This window comes from Bos javanicus, chromosome 12 (assembly GCF_032452875.1).
Source record: "Bos javanicus breed banteng chromosome 12, ARS-OSU_banteng_1.0, whole genome shotgun sequence".
Classification (NCBI taxonomy): Eukaryota; Metazoa; Chordata; class Mammalia; order Artiodactyla; family Bovidae; genus Bos; species Bos javanicus.
Window position 1 is genome coordinate 33,621,008 of NC_083879.1, and position 25,009 is coordinate 33,646,016.

Consider the following 25,009-nt stretch of genomic DNA (forward strand, 5'->3'; position numbering starts at 1 on the left):
GAAAGAGGTCTCCATCTCCACCCTGGAGATGGAGGTAGCGTTTGAAGGGCAGCCAAGGCAGAAGGGCTGAAGACGGGCAATCCCAGGACAGAAGGTCCACTGACACCGAACTTGTAGAAGCCTAGCCCCAAAGGAGATGGTGTGCAACTGGCACCTGAGAGGGGCTATTTCCACTGAGAGTCAAAGACAGTGGGCTCTTTTCCATAGCCCACCTGGGGGAAAGAGCAGTATAAATCTCTGGGGTCCAAAACAAAGCACCATCAGCTATGATGAAGTGTTTGTTCAGAGTATAAAACCAGATAATAAAGCATGGTGGCTCAGATGGTAAAGAATCTGCCTAGAATGCAGGAGACCCGAGTTTGATCCCTGGGTTGGGAAGATCCCCTGGAGAAGGGAATGGCTACCCACTCCAGTATTCTTTCCTAAAGAATTCCATGGACAGAGGAGCCTGGTGGGCTACAGTTCATGAGGTTGCAAAGAGTGGACACAACTGAGCGACTAACACTTTCACTTTTACTTTTCAAAATGACTAGTATATGGCGTGTGTGTGCTAAGTTGTTCCAGTCATGCTTGACTCTGTATTGCACACTTGAAACTAACACAACATTGTAAATTACACTCCAATATAAAATAAAAGTTTAAAAAATTTCAAAACCACATCTGATTGGTAATATAAAAGGGGAGGTTTTCTACAAAATGCCATAGGACTGAAGTTACTATTCCTCCTCCGACCTCATAAAAGAGCGGGAAGGATGAGAGACCACAGAGGGGCCACCAGCACTTGAAGTGCTAGTCCCTAAACTGCATTTCCTTCTATGAACCCTAATTAATATATACTCAGTGTGACTGAGCACATCCTTTCTGCGGGGTGTGTGTGTTTGTCTCTTTCACCTTTCCTTACTCATCCTGCCTGGCCCTCACCCCAGCCTCACTGCTAATCCAACAATTCATGCAGTGGACTTTCAATCCATGGGGACTAACCACCATAATCACGGCTCTAAGATTAATTACGTCTCTAACCATACTATGAATAACAGGGGAAAAAATACTCTTTGGCCTACACAAAAATACGTTAACTTCTGTATAAGTAACAGACCTAGAAACATGGTGAATGAAAGCATTCAAAAAATGACCAGACGCCTCTGTAAGATCTAAACTTGACACCCTCAGAAGTAGATAAAAGCACCCCTCCCCCACCACCTGTGATCCAGGAATGGACGCTGTTTACAAGCTTCCTGACTAAACAGGCCAAGGGTCTTGATTCTGTTTCCTACCAACATTCCTGGAAACATTATAGACTTACTTCAGGCTTTTTGTGACAGCTCTTAGTGACGTATAGCTGCCAGCGCTCTTAGGCCTCTCGTAGGGCTCTCCTGGGGCTAGCACGTAAGCCTGGTCTCTTCCCACTTCCCCTCCCCCACTCCACCCCGGGCCTCTCTCCATCACTGTGCTTTGACTATGATAAGCCGACGGTGAGGCCCTGAGTATCATCTTAAACAAGCACTTAGAGGGTGGAGCAGACACTGGCTCACCAAGTCTCTACAAACAGTCTCGGGATGTCGGGTGATGCAAGTCCTCCAAACAAGGTCTGTTTAAGCACTTCACCGGGTATTTGCTCTCTGCACAAGGATTTCAGTCTGAAATCACACTCTATTGAAACCTCCAACTCTTCAGTGCCTTTGCACTAAGAACGATCAATGCAGAGGTTAGTAGAATAAGCACTAAACTTGCTGACTGAATAAAACGCGGAATCTGATTACTGGTGACAAACAACTGCATGAATTAACGATGAACCCTGATGCTGCCCAGCCAACGCTATGACACACAGGCCAACATGCCACTGGATTTGCTAAGAAATGAAGCCAAGAACCCAGGTGTGCCAGCACCGTTACTTATTTTGGTATGGCTGAAATGCACACGTTTTGATAACATTTCCTGCATTTTGCCAGTTTCAGCCATAAGGCAGTCTCCCTCTGATGACAGCGGAGGTTGCGTGTGTGCTTTGGGCACAATATGACAAATCTGGCTCTGCGGGGGTTGGGGGAAAGCAGGAAGGAGCCCTGTCATTTTGCTTTATATCCTGCTGGGACAATTCTATAGTCACTTTAGGAACTTAATACATATATGTGGGCAGATATTAAATTCAAACTGCAGAAAGTGTAACATTTCTGCAGCATTCTACAGGTACAAAGATGATTTTCAACATGGTCTCAGTATTCATTTTCCATAAATGGTAAGTAAAAATGATTCCACACTCCAGAAAAGATGCTTCGGGTAGAACTCAACTTTCAAAAGCTGAAGTTGAGCTCATCTTCAAACTCTACCAAGAAGGAGGAAAAGAGGGAGGAAGGGGAGGGGAGGGGGCAAAAGTGGGAAGGGAGGAGGACAGAAGCAAAAAAAAGAACTTGAGAGGCTTTTAAAAAATACTATTTATATAAACTGACTGCTATAACAATACATCAACCTTTTCTACTGATAATATCCTTGTTTAAAATGTTCATTTACCTCATTTTATATTTAATAATCATATAAAATCTGGAGGGGTCCCTGACTATCTTAGAGCTGTACACACACACACACACACACACACACACACACAGCACAAAATACAGTCCTGATTCTCCTACATTTAGTGTTGGACCTTGAAAAACAAACTCGCCCGGGGAACTTTCACTGGGATGCATTACCCAAGATTTAAGGATGAAAAATTTCAAGACCAGATTTTCTGGTCCTCTGAGGTCAGCTTTATATGACCTCTACATCTTGATTACAAACACTGAAAATTTCCTCAATAAACAGGAATTTTAAAAGGAAGGATGCTATCACGTAATGTGGAGATGAGGCCATCTATTAATATTTATCACTGACCTCAGTGACTAACTGCCCGCTAACGGCCCATCTTGCTCCCCAGCCTCCGGGGGGAAAGACCAGGCATCCCACAGCGCGAGTCAGAGGGAACCTGATCTTCTTTATTAAGAGAACAAAACCTTTATAACCTGATCCTGCACCAGGGCTGTAAATGCTGCCTGGCAACTCAGGCTTTCAGAAGTGCTCTTGGTAAAGGGAGGACACCCTGGCTAAAGATCAGCTTACTCTGCAACTGAGAAAGGGCTCCCTTTGAAATCAGGATACCCAGCTTGTGGGTTCAGGATTTATCATCTGCACTTGTGTCCATGACAATTTTATCACAGAGCAACTCAAGAGGTGCTCAGACAGGAGGCTGGCTTCTGAAAACCCAACATTGACACCAAATGGTGTCAAATCGATTAAGATCTGGGCAACCGCATTTTATAAAAACTTTACTAGGTTGTATGTTGTGAATGACACTGAGTTTTATATTCACTGAAGTTGACTGGTTAGTGTCTGTTTCTTCCTATACTAGGCGCAGTAGAGGAAGGCTGGGATTTAAATAAAAGATATAGGATCCTCCTGTTCCCAGGCTGCAAGAGGGATTAGAATAGCACATTTAAATACCTTAATGTTTTTAGCACAAAAAGCATAAATTCGATACTCTGCTTCCTTGAAATGCTTTATTAAGGCCCCCAAGACCCTCTCAGGAGTGTCTGCTTTCTTGAAGCTAACATACATTAACTACTCCCCACTGTAAATTTCACTACTATTTCAAAACAGAATGCCTGGCCTCAGCTCCAGGGCAGGTGGGTATAGGAAATACAGTCGGGAAGAAAGCTGAGAAGGGCTTGAGTTTTGATGTCTCGGAGCAAGCTGACGGCTCCATCAGGACCAGGCATCATGAGACGCTGCAAGGCTGAAAATGAATGACGACCGAGGTGCTTAAGAGAATGACCTTAATCACACCTGCCCATCACCTGTGCCTGGAACAAAGGCCCCCACCTGGTTAATGATCAACAAGCAAGGCAAGGTCTAACTGCTCATACTCTGCGAAAAGAAGGCAGCCATTTCACCACTGACCTTCACTCCAGTCCTAATCCAAACAGCCAAGAGTGCTGAGAGGCCCGGGGATGGTGGTAGCCAGGCCAGGTTCCCATGCTAGGGGGTTAGTGCACAAATCAATGCCTCTCTCTCCTGTCCTTTTTTTAAAAATTTGAGAGTGGGATTTGTTGGGTGGGAAAAGAAGTGAACTAAACAAAGGTCTTTCTTTTAAATAACACAGACCCTTCTCAAAGCTAAAGTTTATATTTAATAAACTGGAGAAGGAAATGGCAACCCACTCCAGTCTTCTTGCCTGGAAAATCCCATGGACAGAGGAGCCTAGTGGGTTACAGTCCATGGGGTTGCAAAGTGTCAGACATGACTGAGCACGCATGCAATACAATGCATATTTAATAAAAACCACTAATTCTTGGTCTCGATAGCAGGAAATAATATGCTTCCCTTTTTATGACCATACAAGTAAACGTGTGTAAACCAGGAGGTACATTCATCCAAACCCATAGGATGTACAACACTAAGAGAGAATCCTACCGTCAGCTATGGCTGCTGGGCGATAGATGTTGATAGTGGGGGAAGCCATGCATGTGTGGGGCAGGGGGACAGGGGGATATCTAGACCTTTCCTTCATTTCCTGTGAGCCTAAAACTTCTAAAAATAAAGGCTACTGGAAAAAAAAATAGCATTCTACCACTCCCCAAACAGAGCCCAAAAATGATTCTTGATGGCTCTGGACACCTGCTAAAGTCCTGGACAGAGGACTTTATGGCCTGCCATCAAGAGAGATATGGCAAGCCATCAAGCACATGGGGCAGGAGGTCCTGGGCTGGTGGGCACACCTGGTATAGTGAACATCCATGGGGGTTTGTGTAAAGAGAGGACGTGGGCCTTAAGGCATGTGCACCCCCAGAGGAAATGAACTATGACCGCAGTCAGCCAAATCTACTGCAAAGCTGTATCTGTAACTCGTTCTTCGAGCTGATCGAGGCTATCATCATAGTGCTTCTTCAGATAAAGCCTCATCTGAAATGTAGTCAGCTATGCACTTCTGTCTCCACAACTGGGCTCTGAGCTATCCAGTGTTTGGGACCTGCTTTACAGCACCAAACACAACAGGTAATAAATGAACATTTGCTGAATCATCCATTTTTTTAAATGATTCTTTGGGACTTCAAACACAGTTCCCCATTTCCTCCTTCTTAATTATAATGAACAGTTTTCATTTCATGTTCAAGGACACACTTAGCATGCTAAGTGAATAATGTTCATCTTGCAGTTTGATTAAAGAAAGTGCAAGATTAAGAGGATTCGTTTGCCTGTGCAGAAAAGCCCAAATCACAACCTTTGATTCCACCTGGTACTTTCAGAGGAAATGAATTCACCAACAACCACATGTATCAGGTTACCACCTTTTTGCAACCTCTCGTGCCACTGCCAAAGAATCAAGCCTGCCGTTTACAGGCTGGTAGTGGGTCGGTGCCGCCAGCACCTGCCAGGCCCACCTTGTCTGGCAGGACCACACTGCCTCAGGGCAGAGCACCTTGATGCTGAGCTTGTAATGAGGACCAAGAGAGAACTCACCAGACACCTGACTGCAGGGCTAGGGCTGGTACCAGACTGGGGTCAGGGAGAGAGAGAAAACGAAGTTCCAGCTGAGACTCTTCAGATATGTGTGGCAGGGAGATGCTCCCTTAGAGGGGCTCCCAGCTCCACGAAGACGGGTCTGAGTTCTCGGCTCACAAGAGCCTTGATGCAACCTTATGATTCCACCCACCTCGCAGCCAAACAAGTGGCCCCCAACCAAGAGGATGTGTCGGGGGCACGAGACTAGATCAGTGTCACAGCGAACACCCAAACTCTTCAGTTCATTTACACATACACACGCATCCCCAGAGTGTTGAATTAAACTGAATAGGTAAATACATCCCTTACATACAAATGAGTTCTATTCCGAGAGCGTATTTGTTAAATCCAATTTGTTCTAAATTCAGCAGATAGCCTAGGTACCCAAGTGACACAATTGGCTATATAGTACTGTACTGTAACAGGTTTATAATACTTTTCACACAAACAGTGCGTGAAAAACAAAGGAAACATTTGAATCTTATAGCACAGTACCTTGAAAAGTACAGTAGTCCAGTACAACAGCTGGCACACAGGGGCTGGCATCAAGAGACCAGACCAGAAGAGTTACTAACTGGAGCGGGGAGAGGAGGTGGGACATGGTAGAGCTGAAGGGTCGTCAGCAATTGGAGATGAAGGGCCAGGTGCAATGTCACTCATGCCTGATGTTTATGGAACGCACATTTGCATCTTTGAAAGTCTGCAACTTGAAGGTTCCTGTGTAGGGGACCTACTGAACTACAGACAGACTCTGAAGTATGATACCTTCTGTGTTGTTATATGTTTTTCAAACAATGTAACAAAACTCAAACAAAGCTACTTTGCCTTCTGGTTCTCCATCTCCTGCTTGTACTTTGGTGGGTTAGTGGGGTGACAGCGAAAGGGGTTTTTTTCTGAGGTGATGAAAACGTTCTAAAGTTGACTGTGCTGATGGCTGCATACTTGTGAATATACTAAAACCCACTGAACTGTATGCGTTTAAGAGGGGAACTATATGGTATATAAAATTAAATCTCTACCAGCCTGTTTTTCAAAATAAAAAAATAAATGTTCACCTATTGAGGTCTGGGGAAGTCATTCTGAGTTCACTTGAATGAGTTGACTTGAATTGGATGCTAACTAGAACAGCCTGTTTGTGGCCTATCAAACATACACTGTACATCTGCTTTAATTATCAAAGAGAAGCACACACTGACCAGAAGTGAAGAACTGTCCACGTTCAAAATAAAGATTAAACGCCTCCCTTCCCGGGACGCTGGTGCTGGTCCTCCTTTGATGGTAAGGCTCCCTCCCAGGTGCCAAGGTCATGCTGACTCTCCGTGGATGTCAGGCTGGTCTGTGATTTGAAACCCTGAAGAAATGTATCCCTGGCTTGTTGAATGCTCTTTGTTCTGACAAGATATAAAACTGTGCTGAGAACCCTGCTTCTCCAGAGCAGTTTCTCAGCGTCATGTGGGAATCAGGCTTCCGGGCTATTGTCCTCACTTTGGCTCAAAGGAAACTCTTCTATTCTTACTGCTGATGGTTTATTGAATTTATTAGCCCTTCCCCTAAAGTCCTGTGTCGGACGTCTCCATGTATAATTTAATATACGGTTTCTTTCTGCACCAACCCATTGAATAGTATAATCATTTACACTACTATTCATACCTACTGAATATGAATGTAAGTAAGCACAAGCAAGATTTCAGGTCTTGCAGAGTGAAGACTATGTCTCCCCTTTTTCAACTGTCCACACATCCGACAATGTGCTTGGCACACAAGGGCTTCAGCTCATTTACCCTCGTGACCAAGGCTGCAGAAGTGATGGAAGCCCCTCTGCTGTGTGCTGTGGGGATGGATATGCACGGAGCAAACAGCAAACGAGGAATGAGCGACCTTGTCAGTGTCAGCACCTGTCGCTCAGCAGCTCTGTCCCAGAGGAAGTGGGGAGCTGAGCAGAAGGACTGCATCTGAAGATGGAGATGAAATAACACCAGCTTTTTCTGAACCATCACCACTGTACGATGAGCCCACTCCATCCTCATGCCCTAAAACAATGCCCGTTGTTCCCTAGATTCAGTGACAAATCCCACTAATGTATGTGCAGCCGCCATAAACACAACCTCCTCCCCAAGTGACCTCAAACTCAGAAGCCCGGTTCTCTTCATTCAGACCCCACATCCTCCTCCTTGCTCTCAGCTCCAAAATCAAAACAAAACAGCAAACTATAACCCAGCTGGGGTGCAATTAATACAAGTGAAAGTTTATAGACCCCGTTTTATGCTTTCCAAAGAAAATGGATAGAAACATATAAAATAATGTCAAATAGCCCTAGCTATGTAAGATAATATCAGTGAACAAGTCAGAAATAAAACTACCCCCTCCAGTAGATGACCATTCTCAATTACCCTATGATACTAACAAAATCTGTGATTCTTCTCTTATATCAGAGATAATCTGCTGGTGCCTGGTGCCTCAGACAGTAAAGAATCAGTCTGCAATGCAGGAGACCCCAGTTCAATCCCTGGTCCAGTAAGGTACCCTGGAGAAAGGAATGGCTACCCATTTCAGTATTCTTGCCTGGAGAATCCCATGGACAGAGCAGCCTGGCAGGCTATAGTCTGTGGGGTCACAGAGAGTAGGACATGATTGAGCAACCAACACTCACTTTCATTGTAAAAGACAACCGAATCTAAAAAGCACTTCATTTCTGAGATGATGATTAAAGTCACAGAAAGACATTAAATTAGAATGTGAATGTGTTCTTCATCTCTGATACAATTTTTAGAGCTAAAATGATGTATGCCTCTGTGCCATCAGACAACTCCCCACTATGTGCTCCCTCACACGGGGCTCGATGGAGCCACAAAACTCTAAGCAGAGTTCTTCTAAAGTCAAAGGCATTTTCAGTCGAAGGGAAAGGCTTTTCAACATTACTGAAAAGATGGTTTGGTTTCCAAGAAGCTAGCTGCAGCCTATTAAGTCATATTTGCAAAAGCAGCACCTCCTCAATGCTCCCACCCCCACCCGCCGCCACACACACACACACACACACACATCACAGAGGGTTTTGTTTTTTTTTTTTTTTCTGTTTGAAATGTTTAAAAGTTGGAGTTTTCCTAAGAAGCAAACAGAAGGCTGCTGCTTCCTGGAGAGATAACCGCTTGATGGATCTGGGCCATCAGCATGGGGATAAGCCCACTCTGTCTGACTTGCTCACAGATATCCCCAGAGGCCAGGGCCAGTTAGTTTAATGAGACACTGACATGCTCTGTCAGTTTCCTTTCTACATGTGGGGACACTTTTTATCCACATGCTATAAAATTTAGGTCATTAGCTGAACAAAAGAATATATATGTTAACAATCCAGCTACACAGACTGCAGCCAACTGGTTGACCAATATAAATGCATCTGGCAATTAAGTTGGACGTACAGAGACATCCCCCTAGCTGCTGAGGCGCTGCAGTGATGAGGTGGGACATCAATCCCCACTGAATCAGATGCATCTGCAGGGCACCCGGCAGCTCTTGGAATAAATCACACAGTGTGTATGTGTGTGTGCTCAGTCACTCAGTCATGTCCAACTCTTTGTGACCTCATGGACTAAAGCGCGTCAGGTTCCTCTGTCCATGGGATTTCCCACGTAAGAATACTGGAGTGGGTTGCCATTTCCTTCTCCAGGGCATCTTCCAAACCCAGGGATCGAACCTGCGTCTCTTGTGTCTTGTGCATTGGCAGGTGGGTTCTTTACCACTAGCACCACCTGGGAAGTCCATAAATCACACAGACATGGTGCTAAATGCAAGGGAAGTGGTTTCTTTTCAAGTCCTTGAGTGAATGAAGGAGAGAAAAATATACATGAATGTTGGCTTAGTACATTTTAATGGTAATCGGAAATAGCCATTTTCTATTTCTTCCAGATGCACGTTAATCAAGGAAATAAACTCGTTCTGACTTTGAGGAGGTTGTTTTGATGCAGGTGTGGTACGTCTTTTCCTGCACACTCCCTCACCACGCCCAGGGGAAAAGGACACCCTTCACAGGCAGGGAGACCCTTCATTCCAAAGCATCATTACGGGTCCCTGGTGGGGCTGCCAGTTCTCAGACATCTCGTCCCTGAAAGACAAACTGGGAAGTGACATCGCAGGCATGGAGACCCTGTCCTTCCACACTGAGGCTGGTGTTCCTGCTTCCATCTCCCCAAGGCAGCACCACACTCGCTGTTTCCCAACATAACACCAGTGGTCACCACACTCCTGGGTACGTGGTCCACTCTCATGACGCTTATGGATGGATCTGTCCCATCAGAACAAGTCTCCACACATACAGCTGCATGTCACCCTGGTATGTGAGGAAGGCAGTATTGTGCTCATCGAGAGAAGAGGAAGCAGCCTACCACACACACACACACACCTAGAACATTCCGCCAACACTCAAAGGATTTAGCTCTGAGCTGTTGGCTGAAGGAGCTGGAGAGGGTTTTATACATGTGTGTGTGTGGTGGCGGGGGTGGTCGAGTGGGGGTGGGCAGCTGCAGGACCACACCCAGGAGAATCACCCAGCTCATGGGCTCCCATGCGTATCCCCCGTGCTGTCTGTGATGCCACCTCCCAGCTTCATCTGTGTGTTTTACTCACCCAGTGATCTGACACGTGCTGTGATCGTCCTGCCAGCAGGTCTCTGATCTGTGGTTCCAAGGTGGCACCCACCTGGTCTGTGCCTTCTCTCAGCACATGAGCTGCAGTCCCACCCTGGGGAAGAGTCCCATGAGAGGGCCAAAGACCCCATGGTGAGCCAGACCCCAGCCCTGCCCCCAGGATGCCACACTCCAGCAGGAGAGATAAAAGCTGCTTATTTGTCACCCTAGTCGGGGGGACAACGAAAGTGACCAGGACATCACAGTTCAGCCAAGGACACAGCAGAGGGTGGTGAGTAAAGAGATGTTAGGGACAATCATATAAAAGGAACCCTTCTCTGAGCTCATCCTGAAAGGATGGCCAGAGACAGTGACCAAATAGCCCAAAAGTCTTCACATGGAGGGAGTGTTTTGAACAGAATTTGGCAAAAACTAAATAGACTAAAAATACACAGTGATGATGTATGGGTACACGTGCAGCCCCTTAAAATACTACCAATGCGGTGACATAACCAGGTATCACTTCTGAACAGGCAACTCAACTCCAGGAACTTCTGCTGAGAAAGTAAACAGCAGACAGGTCAAGGTGTCATCATGGTGAGAGCACTGTTCACTGTGTTGGGTGCTTTTTTTAAAAAAAACAAAAGCTGATGAACAATCATCAAAAGCCTCACTTATTCCACACTCCTCTACTCCTTTAATGACCACCTTTGGCCCAGATCGCAGCCACCTGAGTTATACTACACCACAGGGTATTCAGGCTTCCCCAGTGACTCAGCAGGAAAAGAATCTGCCTGCAGTGCAGGAGATACAGGAAACTGAGGTTTGATCCCTGGGTCAGGAAGATCCCCTGGAAAAGGAAATGGCAACCCACATGATGGGCATGATTTTTTACGTATAATCTCAGGCTCGCTCACTACCCTTGGATGAGGTTAAAATAAACCAAGAGTGTAGGAGGTTAACTTAGTTATCTTCAAACAACCACAGAGAAGGTTCCAGGAGAATCAGAGAATCCATCAACTTGAGAGTCCCTTGGACAGCAAGGAGATCAAACCAGTTAATCCTAAAGGAAAGCAACCCTGAATACTCATTGGAAGGACTGATGCTGAAGCTGAAGTTCTTTGACCACCTGATGTGAAGAGCTGACTCACTGGAAAAGACCCTGATGCTGGGAAAGATTGAGGGCAGGAGGAGAAGGGGATGACAGAGGATGAAATGGCCGGATGGCATCACCAACTCAATGCACATGAGTTTGAGCAAACTCTGTGAGATAGTGAAGGATAGGGAAGGCTAGCGTGCTGTATGTAGTCCACAGGGTTGCAAAGAGTCAGACATGACTTAGCAACTGAACAACAAATCAGATCCACAATGAAAGCTCAATTTCACCAGGAAGACACGCAATCATCCGCTGCAGACAGCATGGCTGCCTGAGTTCACGGAGCCCCAGAGCCTCTCAGTTTTCTGATCCACTAGGATGCAGTCAGAAAACTCACTTCACTTTTAGACTGGGGCCCAACAGAAGAACACATTCTTAGGCTTTAAAACGGAGAAGGCAATGGCAACCCACTCCAGTGTTCTTGCCTGGAGAATCCCAGGGATGTGGAGCCTGGTGGTCTGCTGTCTATAGGGTCGCACAGAGTCGGACACGACTGAAGCGACTTAGCAGCAGCAGCAGCAGGCTTTAAAAATGGGTATGTTGCTACTATATGCTTTGCTGAACTATCAACATAATCCCCAAAGGATTCTATTTTTCCCCTCTGAAATTCTTTCAAAACAGAAATTTTGTAGACGCAAGTAGGATATCTCTACACACAAGTAATATTTTTTTAAGTAGATTTTAGATAACAATGAACAGAAACTAAGGAGGCACTATTATAGTTACCTGAAGTAATTGTTTTTTCTCCGTAATATTCAAAACTTCCTGTTTTAATGTTTTTTCCAGAAAAAAAAAATGAGCAAGCATCACAGGTTTGTCCACCCAGCAGCCTTGCTCTACTCTTGGGACTACTATGCCCAGCGGACCTTTCCCTAAACACCCTGCTTCTCCCCACCAGGAATGAGCCCACGGCCAGCAGCTCACCTCTCAGGAGGATCCCTGATCAGCTGTGCTCATGATGGGTGTGTCTGGTACCCTGATGGTGGTGATGGTCTCATGGTCATTTGCATATGTCCAAGTTCACACTGTACACACTACCTGTGTGCAGCTTTGGTCTATCAATTATAGCTCAACAAAACTTAAAAATATGCAGGAGTCATGGACTCTGAGGAGACTATGGTGTTTTATATCTAGAATTGTGTTTTCCTGGGTATAACTAGTTTAATTTTCTCTTTTGACTCTCTTCTGCATTTGACTTGCAAATTAATATTTCAAACACGTAATCTCTCCTTTCTTTCTCTGAGTGCAGACCACGATATTAAATTACAATAAATTCCTGTTTTTGAAGTAAGAGGTTTCCTGATCATCCCCTGAATCAAGGCTCTTCCCTCCAGACACTGCCTCCCTCTGAGAACTCTGGCGCCCAGAACTACGTGCCATCTACACCCCCCACCCACCCACTCACGTTCCTGTGCCTGCTTCTTCTCCTGACCAACGCCACCCCACCCCCTGCCCCGAACCCGCAGTTTCCTGTTTCCCCTCAGGTCACTTCTTCCCATTCTGAAAACCAGTTCCAAGGTCACCTCCTCTTTGAGAGAGGTCTACCCCAGTGACTCTCCTTATCTGGCCCACCCACCGACTAGCCCAGCCACCCTCCACCACCCTCCTGTGGTCACCTGGTAAATATCTCAATCAGAACCGTCACCCCATCACCCTGAAGTGACCATTTATGTTTCTGTTGTCTAGTTCCTAAAGGCAAAGATGACTTTCCTTAGGAGGACATCCCTGGTGGTCCAGCAGTTAAGACTCCGAGCTTCCACAGCAGGGGGCAGGGTTCAATCCCTGGTCGGGGAACTAAGATCCCACGTGTTGTGCAGTGCGGCCAAAAAGTAAAAATTAAAGATGATTTTCTTTTGTATTCTCAGTGCCTGGTACAATGCTTAGCACAAAATGTGCCAACAATAATAAGTGTCAACTTTTATCTACTGGAAGGAAAAACAATGCTCAGATCAGATCAGTCGCTCAGTCGTGTCCGACTCTTTGCGACCCCATGAATCACAGCATGCCAGGCCTCTCTGTCCATCACCAACTCCCAGAGTTCACTGAGACTCACGTCCATCGAGTCAGTGATGCCATCCAGCCATCTCATCCTCTGTCGTCCCCTTCTCCTCCTGCCCCCAATCCCTCCCAGCATCAGAGTCTTTTCCAATAAGTCAATTCGCATGAGGTGGCCAAAGTACTGGAGTTTCAGCTTTAGCATCATTCCTTCCAAAGAAATCCCAGGGCTGATCTCCTTCAGAATGGACTGGTTGGATCTCCTTGCAGTCCAAGGGACTCTCAAGAGTCTTCTCCAATACCACAGTTCAAAAGCATCAATTCTTCAGTGCTTAGCCTTCTTCACAGTCCAACTCTCACATCCATACATGACCACAGGAAAAACCATAGCCTTGACTAGACGAACCTTTGTTAAGGACCCACAATTGGATGTTACTAAAAACTATTCTGATAACTTCTCTCTAGAATGGTGTTATTGAAGTTATAAGTTCATCATCTTTCAAGGACAAACACTGATTACCTATGTTAGCTCTCAAACTTCCTAAAAATCTTGGCATAGAACCAAACTGGGTTCCTGTATTCTGACCTCTATGTCTTTTAAACATGAAAGTCATGTCCGACTCTTTGCGACCCCATGAACTATGGGATTCTCCAGGCCAGAATACTGGAGTGGGTAGCCTTTCCCTTCTCCAGGGGATCTTCCCAACCCAGGGATCAAACCCAGGTCTCCCGCATTGCAGGCAGATTCTTTACCAGCTGAGACACAAGAGAAGCCCTTATAAAAATTGAGGTGTAATAATTTACAATATTGTATTAGTTTCAAGTGTACAGTGAAGTGATTCAGTTATACATATGTATATATTCTTTTTTCAGATTCTTTTGCATTATACGTTATTACAAGATATGGAAGAAAGTTCCCTGTGCTATGCAGTAGGTCTATGGAAAAGCCCATGGTATGTACATGTGGGAATGATGGTGGGCTGGCTCTCTGCAGATACTAAAAACATTCAAAGAGAAAGAACAGAAAAGACATTTTGAAAACGCTATTACCCAAACCAGAAATAACTGCTAATACAAACAGACCCCTTCACAAATGCAAGCAGGTCACAGGTCATGGGTCACCTCAAAGCGGTCACAGCCATACTGTTTACTCTCCTTTTGGGGCTTAAAAGCATTTTAGTTGATGAACAGGCTCTGAGGCAGAAACATCTAAACCCATGCTAATGCCCAGCAGTGCAGTAACTTCTTTTGATTAATTTATCAGGACTGAAAGCACAAGAAAGAGATCAAACCACGTTCTGTGCTAAACAATTAAACAAGCAGCCACCGCCTCCAGGATGGTGTATGTCAGGATGAAAGCAGGATGGAGTCGAATGAAAAAGCAACAAATAGCTTCCATTGATTAATGCTTATAGGATTTTTTCCCCTTAAATGTCATAACATTTCATTCAAGGGTCCAACCAAAGAGTTTATATAACATTTACAACAGAAAAAAAAAAGTTCCAAAAGCTTAAGAAAATTCAGATGTGTAGTGAGGAGAAAAATCAGGTCAGTTTCAAAGATCTTTCAAAATGGGTAGGCAGAAGGCTGGCCAGTTTGTTGAAGGATCTTCAACATGAAACAGCACAGGGTGTGTGTGTGTGGTGGGGGGAGAATCTCACTGTCTCCTTTCACCAAAAAATAACTTTTACTATGAGTGAAATTTTCGCAAACTATTTAGCTCATTTACAATGTACAGTACTATCTACACATACTGCTTTGAAAACACAGAGCTAAAACTATTAAAGTACAAACAGATCTCTACTGAATGTTTTTTTCTATGAACTAAGAAACTTGAATTTAAACCAAACTGACTTTCAAATCAAAATGAACTACAAACATGTTAGAAATGAACCCTCGGATTTTCTCAATCATTAGCTGAATCAATTTTTTTTTTAAACCCAGTAAATCGTTCTGTAATGAAACAAAACTCATTCACATATTGTACTTATAGAAAAATACCTGAATAGAACCAGCTAAAAATGTCAGCCTACCAGAAAATCAAAATTGGCTAATTTTATATCCCCAGGGAACCTTTCTTAGTTAATTCAGTATCATGTTTAAATGTATTTCTGTGCCCGTGGTATTGCTCACTGCTGCTCTTTCCTGGTCTGTACAATGGAGATGATGAGGCATGCCTGCAGGGTCTTAGGCGGAAATGAACGGGAACGTGAACGTGAAGTCGCTCAGTCGTGTCCGACTCTTTGTGACCCCATGGACTGTAGCCTACAGGCTCCTCTGTCCATGGGATTTTCCGGGCAATAGTACTGGAGTGGATTGCCAAAGCGGAAATGAACGTATACACAAAGCAGGTATCTAAACTCCACACGAGCTACATGCCTCACTGCACAGTCTGTACTGGTCCTCGCTAGACCATCCCGAGTGGTCCCTCTTCCTGGGAGACGTTCCACGTGGCCAGCTCCCCTCCGTGCTGGCGCATCACCTCCAGTGTCACATCGATGCCACTGTATCCTAAAGACTCCTTCTCAAGCGGCCTTAAGGGCAGCTATTCTTCTGCAAAGGTCCTCCGGGATGTAAGACATCACAATGCCCTTTACTACTTCCGCCAAAAAAATTAAAATAGAATTCCTTAAACTCTTCTGTGGAAAGACCATAAAAACTGGGGAATGCAGGAAACTGACTCTTCTTCTGACCTGCCCACAATCCTGCCCCTTATGAGTCCAAAGATCATGGATGTAGCAGCGTGTTTTCCGGCTTAAGCTGGTTCTAGCAGGCTTGAATTCCTTATTACTACTAGTGGATAATAGATGAGATGGATGTATCTCTTGATCCCTATTTTTCCTTTCTCCTATGTGTATACAAAACCAAAATTACCCTTCTAAAGCTTTTTGAAGATGGCAACATCATCCCTTGTTAAAAAAAAAAAAAAAAACAATTGGAAAACCCTTGGGTGAGATCAGAAAACCTGTGAAAGAAGCGTCTCAATCTACAGAGGAAGTGGGGAGATGTGAACATGATCCCAGCAGACCCTGGGATTCCCCCAAATGAACTAAATGCCTCCGATCTAAGACGCTCTGGCCACAGGGGTGTTTTGAAAGCCCAGATGGAAGAGCCAGAGATGACAGCACAATGTTTAAAATATGAAATTAAGAAATACTTACTCCACAGTGATTTTCACTCTGGTTGTAAAAATTGGCTTTCACTCTGACCTGTTTATACAGCTCAGACTTAAATGCAATTCTCTCTCAACACTCTGAGCCGGGACTGTCAGGTTGTAGCTATTAAGGAAATGCTTGCTTTGCTATGCATTGTTATTGTTGTTGAGGGTTAAACAGTGTCCATCCAAGGCAGAGGATGCGCTGTAAAGTTTCCTTTTGATAACCTGATCCTCAATGTGCAATGAATGAGCAAAGAACACAATAGACTCAACCTGGGTTCATTTCTTTCTAACTATAATATAATCTCACAAGTATTTGAACACCTACAATATACATGTGTCAGTCACTTCAGTCATGTCTGACTCTTTACGACCCATGGACGGTAGCCCGCCAGTCTCCTCTGTCCTTGGGATCTATCCAGGCAAGAATACTGGAGTGAGTTGCCATGCCCTCCTCCAGGGGATGTTTCTGACCCAGGGATCAAATCCGGGTCTCCTGCATTACAGGCAGATTCTTTACCTGCTGAGCTACCTGGGAAGCCCCATAACATACAAAGTCATCTCAAATATTTTCCTTTAAAAGAAAGAGACTGTTACGTGTACAGAAAGGGACTGTTTGAAATCCTTCCAAGTTCAGATTCAAATTCTTGTGACCACTTTACTCTAAGGAACTTTAACTGTGGGCAAGCACCACTCTTTCTCTTTTCCCAAGTTCAATAACCAGGGAGGCACCCACACCATGTTATCCATCCTGCCTGAAGCCCAAGTCCATTGCAGAGCCCACCAATAGCCTGAGAGCTCTGGATCAGTCTGCCCTGTTCCGCCTGGAGTTTTGTCTTTAGGTTTTTGGACTTGAATTGGTTTTATCATTAGTGCCTTGAGGGTATCAGCGAGCAAACAAATTGCAGCTGAAAACATGATGAACATGAATGATATTATGTGGATTTTAAAGTCTTTTCTGAAAAGCATTATTTCAATGGTGGCAGTCTCTGGGGTACGAATGAAGCTGTAACAAAGGCTCACTGCACGAGAATGAGAACTTGGCCCTAAAAGATACCCAGAGCATGGTGAAAACACTGGAAAGCACAGACGTGTGGGATCTAGCCCCATGTTCAGCTTTCTGTCCAAACTAGGGAGATCTACTTCTGAAACACTATTTCTCTTTGACTAAAATATCTTTTTTGGCACCAAAAAAAAACAACATTGCATCTCTAGGAAACTGAACACGAGGGTGAAACTCAGGTATTCTTTGTTTGCTTGCTTAAAAACTATTTTTGAAAAGAAGAAGCAATGAAAGTCCTAATCACATTAGAAATTGACACTGGCACTTACTTCATTCATGTAATATTCATTTCATTCCTTAAATATTACCTTATTTTTGTATCAACTCTGCCCTGCCTGAATTCATATTCCTCTACATGTAAATTCCCCAGCACATCCCCAGTTGCCAGGAAAATTCCACCTTCAGTCATAGGTGGATATAATACTGAACATCAGTGGACTTAGACCAAGCGAATGAAATATTCTAACTCTTCCTGAGATAATCCTGAAGGTGACACCAAATCGAATTCAAGCACCTCACATAGGGTATCAGAAACAAGATGGGCTATAAATAAAGATACATTAATAGTATAAAGGACTTGACTTTAAATTTTAGGCTGGCTCCCCTGTCACTGGCACGTGACTCCTGTTGACATCAAGCAGTCTGCAGCTTAAAGCACAGGGCTTGTCATCAGCCTGAGGAAAACAAGCGGGAAGGTAAATTATATACCATCCACGCTCCCTCCTTATCTTGAAAATTCCAAAGCCAAATTAGAACAGGTGGGCCCCTGCCCTAGCACTCTCCTCCTTTCTCCTCCCAGCCACTTAACACAACCATACAGTCACTAGGGTTTTCTCAAAAGGTGTTCATTTCCCTCCCCCTTCAGCTTTACTGAGATATAATTGATATGTTACGTTAAGGCATATAACATGTTGATTTGGTACACTGATACACTACAAAATTATTAGCTTGGCTCACACCTGCATCACGTCACATAATTACCATTTCTTTTTTCTTTTTTGTAGAGACAATTTTTAAGATTGACTGTCAGCAACTTTCAAGTATATAATACAGCGTATCAGCTACAATCAGTACTCTGTGCATTAGGTCCCAGAACTTATTTATCTTACAAATGCATGTTTGTATTGTCTGGCCAACATCTCCCCTTGAACATGCTCCCCAGCCCCTGACAACCACCCTTCTCATTCCCATATCTATGAGTTCAGCTTTTTCAGATTCCATATATGTGATAGCACACAGAATTTGTCTTTCTCTGACTTACAATTTCCCTTTTATCATCTGCAGGACATGGGACTTGTATCATCTGCAGGACATGTATCCTTGAAAGACATATTGAGTTAGCCAACCCAATATCTAAGATCCTTTCCTCTGAACTGCAATCTGTGTCTAATCAGCAAAGAATTAAGAAAACTCCAGTATTTCTCTCCAGACAAGTACACATTAATTTCACAGCACACTTTGTAATGTGGTTGTTGTTACATTATCTGAGGTAAGTCACTCTGACTACAGTGGCTTTGAGATTTCTAACCAAGATCACATAATAAGGACACAGTTGAGCTAGAATCCACAGTACCATCTCCTTTCTCAATCTAATTAACAGTTTGCAATTACTTTCTAATTATCACTACCACAGATGCAACTGAAATGATCCCATAATCTCAAATTATGGAACCATATTTATACAGATTAAGCTCTCCCCTTCAGCCATCTTAGTCCTTTTGAAGGGACCAAGGAAAGTGCATTGGAAATGACATGTGCAAAACCACACATAGCATTCATTGCCCAGCAGTGTCTCTGACCCCACACCCTTGCATATTTGGGTAGAATGAACCTCACTCCCACATACAGACACACACACACACACACACATACACACAGAGGAGGAGAGAGGCAGGAGGGCAGGGGGATGGTGAAAGAAAACCCAGAAGAGAACAAAGAAATATATTCCACTGACAGTTTCAGCGTAAAAAAAAAAATCTACTGTATTCAGATTGGTTTATAAGTTGAGTAGTTTGAAACCATACGCTTGTTTTCTATGCACATTGGGTATGTTGAAATTCAAAGAGACTGCCAACAATGCGGAGCACTAAATGGCACCAAAGGTTGTTAATAATAAATGCTACCGAATGTCAAAACTGTACTCATTTATTTACACAGGGAACACTTCCTTTTCCACTGCTGTCAGGAAAAGTTGCACGATGGTCTAAGAAAATTCATACCTAGGGTGCGTTAGGTCCCTAGAACTTATTCATCTGACAGACGCGTGTTTGTATTTCTTGGCCGACATCTCCCCTCGCCCTTGCTCTCCAGCCCCTGACAATCACCCTTCTTGCTCCCATTTCTATGAGTTCTTTTTCAGTCTCTTCCGTCTCGCAAGACTGAGGCCCTTGTTGGAAGATGTTAGCTTGTAAAAATTACCACATCCACAGAAGATAATGAATGACTTTAAATGTTGCTGCCACGCTAGAAGACAGTATATACTTTTTTCTTCCCAAGTAATAGATGTAGTCACAGGATTAACTTACATCCTACAGCATTTCAAAATACTTTGCTTCTAACCCAAAATGCTTTTTCCAAGGACATTCCATCGATGAATAAATCAACTGCTAACCGACAGAAAGCATGCTTCTCAAGGGCCTTCACCTCATTTATCAATATAGGTTTTCACAACTAATTAGCATTCTTGCTAAGGTTAAGAAAAACTCAGCAACAGGTGAAGTGGGTGAAATTGATCAACTTGTTGAAAGCTTTAGAACAAATCGCCGCAGAACCCTTTCAGTGGCGCTGCTGAACACCCCGACACACACTGGTCTAATGTTTCTTTTCCAACCCAACACATGCTGGAAGCTGATGCAAAGTCTCCCATTACAAATGAAACACGTGACTGGTAGATGCCACATGCGAAAGTGGAGTTGTGTTCCCAGATTCCGTGACCACCCACACACACTGTGTTCATCTCCTCCATACCCACGAGCTGACTCTTTGAGCTTCCTTTTCGTGACCAGACTGCCCACCCCTCAGCAAGGATCTTGGGGTAAGGACATAGAGAACAGACTCGTGGACACGGTCGGGGAAGGAGACGGTGGGATGGATTGAGAGAGTGGCGTGGAAACACATGCATTGCCATATGTAAAACAGTCAGTGGGAATTTGCTGTATGATGCAGGGAGCTCAAAGTGGTGCTCTGTGACAACCTAGAGGGGTGGGACGGGGGTCAGGTGGGAGGGAGGTTCAAGAGGGAGGGGACATGTGTATATCTATGGCTGATTTGTGTTGGTGTATGGCAGAAACCAACACAATATTGTAAAACAATTATCCTCCAATTAAAAATAAATTAAAAGAAAGCACTTCTTCATGTCACCATCTCCCCTTAGGTTAGTTTGCTGGGGCTGCCATAACAAGGTACATACCTGGGCAGCTTAAACAACAGAAGTGTACTGTGTCAGAGTCCGGGATGCTGGAAGGCTCCATCAGGTAGTTGGCAGGTTCCTCCTGAAGCTCCAAGGGAGACTGTTTCGGGCCCCTCTCCTCACTTCTGGTGGTTTGCTGGCAACTCTTGACATTCCTTGGCTTGCAGAAGCATTGCTCCAACTTCTGTATTTATCATCACACGATATCCTGACCATGTTCCTCTCTCTGTCCAAATTATCCCTTTATATAAAGTCATCCTGGATCAGGATGTATCCTAATGCTGCTGCTGCTGCTGCTAAGTCGCTTCAGTCATGTCCGACTGTGTGTGACCCCATAGATGGCAGCCCACCAGGCTCCCCCATCCCTGGGATTCTCCAGGCAAGAACACTGGAGTGGGTTGCCATTTCCTTCTCCAATGCATGAAAGTGAAAAGTGAAAGTGAAAAGTGAAAGTGAAGTCGTTCAGTCATGTCCGACTCTTTGCGACCCCATGGACTGCAGCCTACCAGGCTCCTCCGTCCATGGGATTTTCTAGGCAAGAGTACTGGAGTGGGGTGCCATCGCCTTCTCTGGTATCCTAATGACCTCACCTTAATTTAACTAATTTAATTAATTACATCAGAATGACTCTTCCCACTAAGGTCACGGTCTGAGGAACAGGGCAGGTCTGGACTTAAACACAAGGATTTGGGGAGACAACTCAATCCACAACACCCCTAAATCTTCCACCTCTTCAAGATCCCTCCACCTCTCAAACTGGAACCTAGCTCCTCCAGGAAGTCCTGTGATACAAGGGGCACCCTTGTATCTCAGGATACAAGGTTCCCCCACCGTCTCACATTTCACTCCTTCAGATTGAAAGGGGCAGCAGCCGCCTTCTCCTCAGCCTCTGAAGGCCATTTCCAAACCTCTGCTTCCTCCACCTACTGTAAAATCTCTGGTTATGGGTTCCCTTCCTGAGGTATATTCCTCTGAGTAAAAGGCCCCAAAGATTTACTGCTGATAAAAAAGGGGGTGTCAAGTCAAATACGTGTGGGCATCACAGCCTACTATGGATTCCCCTTTTGAAAAGATAAACGATGCCAACAGGGGAGACACTAATGATGGTGAGAGGAGCAGGAAATACTCTGCAAAGTAGAAAGCCTCAGCAACTTCCAGCCCCTCACCTGTCCTAATTCTTCCTTACGCTGTCCCCATGTGCTGTCTGCTTTAGCCATGTGGTTGCTGCAGACATGAACAATGCCCTTTATCTCATGTACCTCACACGCACCCTGAGAAACTGACTCTTAGAAAGACCTGGAAGGAAGGCTGCTGGGGTTTCCCTCAGTAAGCATCCACACCGGAATCTCTACAGTGAAGGAGAGATGCCCAAGCACATGCCCTCAGGTGATCAGCTCAGTTGTGACCAGAGCCTTGTCAGAGCTCACACATGTAAAGGGCAGGTCCAACCCCAGAACACAACTCTCCTGGTTTCGGGGTCCAGCTTTCTCCCCCAAAATACCATGACATCCAGGCCTCGTTTTGTAAAGGGTTGTATTTTAATTGAATGTCAGTAATTCAACATCCCTAAGCATTTAAACTTAAAAGCTAAAATTTTGCTTGCATGTGTATTTCAGCTATTCTAGGAACACTTCTATTCCGGATACTCTGTACATTAGCTGCTAATTACTATCTAGGGGGAAAATTCCAGTATCTTAAGAAAAAAAGCAGCAATCTGATTTCAACCTCACACATCATCAATGTCCTTAGAATGTGAGGTTTACATCTAGTACACAGCAAAGTTCCCATGACATCCTAGAATTCGTTGATTTTTAAACTATTTCGTTGTCAGACAAAGGTCTATCCTACAAAACTAAAATGATGAGAACTTATATAAGTGTTGTTTTAAATAGTTGTTTTCTTAGGTAGTTCATAGCAACTACGCATGGTTTTAAATGTGTGATGACTGAAATAGCTTTATTTACTATAGCTGTAGTTAAGAAAGGGGGGTGCTTCCCTGGTGCTCCAGTGCTTGAGAATACACCTGCCAATGCAGGGGACACAGGTTTGATTCCTGGTCCAGGAAGATATCACATGCCACGGGCAACTAAGCCCGTGTGCCACAGCTACTGAAGCCTGTGCTCCACGACAACAGAAGCCACTGTAAGAAGAAGCCCATGCACCGCAACCAGTGAGGAGCCCTCACCAATCACAACTATAGAAAGCCTGTGCGATGCAATGAAGATCCAGCAGTCAAAAATAAATAAATTAAATTTAAAAAAAGAAAGGTGAAGAAACAGTCTTGTGAAAAGAAAAAAGATGCTTAAATAACTGGTTTCCCTTGTTTTGCCCAAGTTGAGATTCTTGCATTTTTCAGTTTTGGGGGAGGAAAGGTCAACGCAACGTAATAACTGATGTTTCATATCAACCTCGAACACTTTATTCAGTTTGCTAGACCAACCCAGCTGGACCTAAACATTGATTTGGATACTAGAAACTCCTACAATTGAACATACGTTTAGTCTCTGCCAAAAGTCAACTGCCAACTCTGCCAACTCTGACTTGCCTCCTTCAGCCTCTCCTGCGGATGTTCATCATGACCTGCTTCCCCAGCGGTGGCCCATCTTCAACTTCTCCCTCCTTCTTGGAGCTTCATCTTGTTGATTTTGCCCCCTGAACTTCTCTGAGGTCCATCTCTTTGGACCGACCCGACGATCATGGGCTCAGGTTAGTCTTCATCTCCATTTCCATCCTCCCTAGGGTCATGCTAACGTCTACCAATCAGCGCCTTCCAATCTCCTTGTCTCTTAAACAGTGAAATGATGGAAACTAACTTCAGCACTGCTGGTCATCTCTCTGCAAACTAAACCACCTCTTTATTGAGGATGTGCAATGTAGGTGGCCCTGATGGCCAGACCACTGTAGTGTATTACACAGTCTGATGGAGACTTCCAAATATTGCTGCTCTCTGGCAGTTTAGAACACATTTCTTCTGTTCACTTGGATTCTGCACTTTACATTATTTTTCCCCAGTCGTATTAGTGTGCGTTTTTCAAGCTGTATCTCATTTTGTTATTTCCTGCCTATATTTTTAATCCTTAAGGTATAATTATAATAGTTCTGTTCTTCCAGATTTTTGAAATCTCATGATTCAAGACCACCTGCCAACCTCATTAACATGAAATCTGTTCCTCCTGAGATAAAATAAGATCGATCGTACAAATCCCCGTAACGTCAAGCAACAGTGGTAACCCTGCCATTTATCGTACATTTATTTACTGTCTTCCCACTATTTTCCATCTGTGTGGCTCTTCTCCAAGCCAAGCTGAATTTACTTGGCAATAGAACAGGGTCAAAAGTACTGCAGAAAAATAAGAAGGAAAGAAAGCCTCCTTGTAGTCTGTATCATGATGACTTGCACCACTTGGTTATCTAATTACAGAGAAAAAAGTTAATGCTCACAAGTTTCACCTTTAAATCTTTCAGCTCCTGTTTCTCTCTCTGTTTCGATATGGTTTGATTGAAGGAGAAAACAATTTCTCCTGCAAACAAGAGCATCAGATCAATAAGCTCCATTTAGGATAAAGTTGGGAGGAGAGGGGGACACACCCAGGGCTGCAGATGCCTTGGGGACCTGTGTTGGCAGGTGCTGTGAAGGGTGGCACCCCAGCACTCATCCTGTGACCAGCAGGCACTTGGGCAGGCATTGGAGACGCTCCAAATGCAGGGTGTGATTCATTTGCCCCAGAAGTTTCAGAGAAAAAACAGAATATTTACTCACCAATTTCACATGCCAGTCTACCCTTTCATGCCTCATGTCTCCCTTCCACACCCGCCAACACAATAACAGAAGTTTATTCATGATGAGACCAATCATCAGCTCAATAATTCCCCTGATTTTCAGAGTTGTAAAGTTTTATGTTTTCATGTTTCATGTTTCTTTATATAAAGGAAACCAATATTCAGATATCCTGTGCTGAACAGCTGTAACAGATGCAGCTTTATCTTGCCACCTCATTAGAAGAAACAAACAACTATAAATCCTGTATTACATCCAAAATATTGTCAGCCCGAAATAAAAGCTGGCAGGGATCCAGGT

The 25,009-nt window shown here is 44.3% G+C and overlaps 1 protein-coding gene across 3 annotated transcripts in view; it reads right to left on the bottom strand.

Moving 5' to 3' along the window:
- The window catches only part of LOC133258395 (phospholipid-transporting ATPase IB), a 492,425-nt gene that overhangs the window by 218,650 nt on the left and 248,766 nt on the right, over positions 1-25,009 (bottom strand). The gene's annotated exons all lie outside the window — the stretch shown is intronic.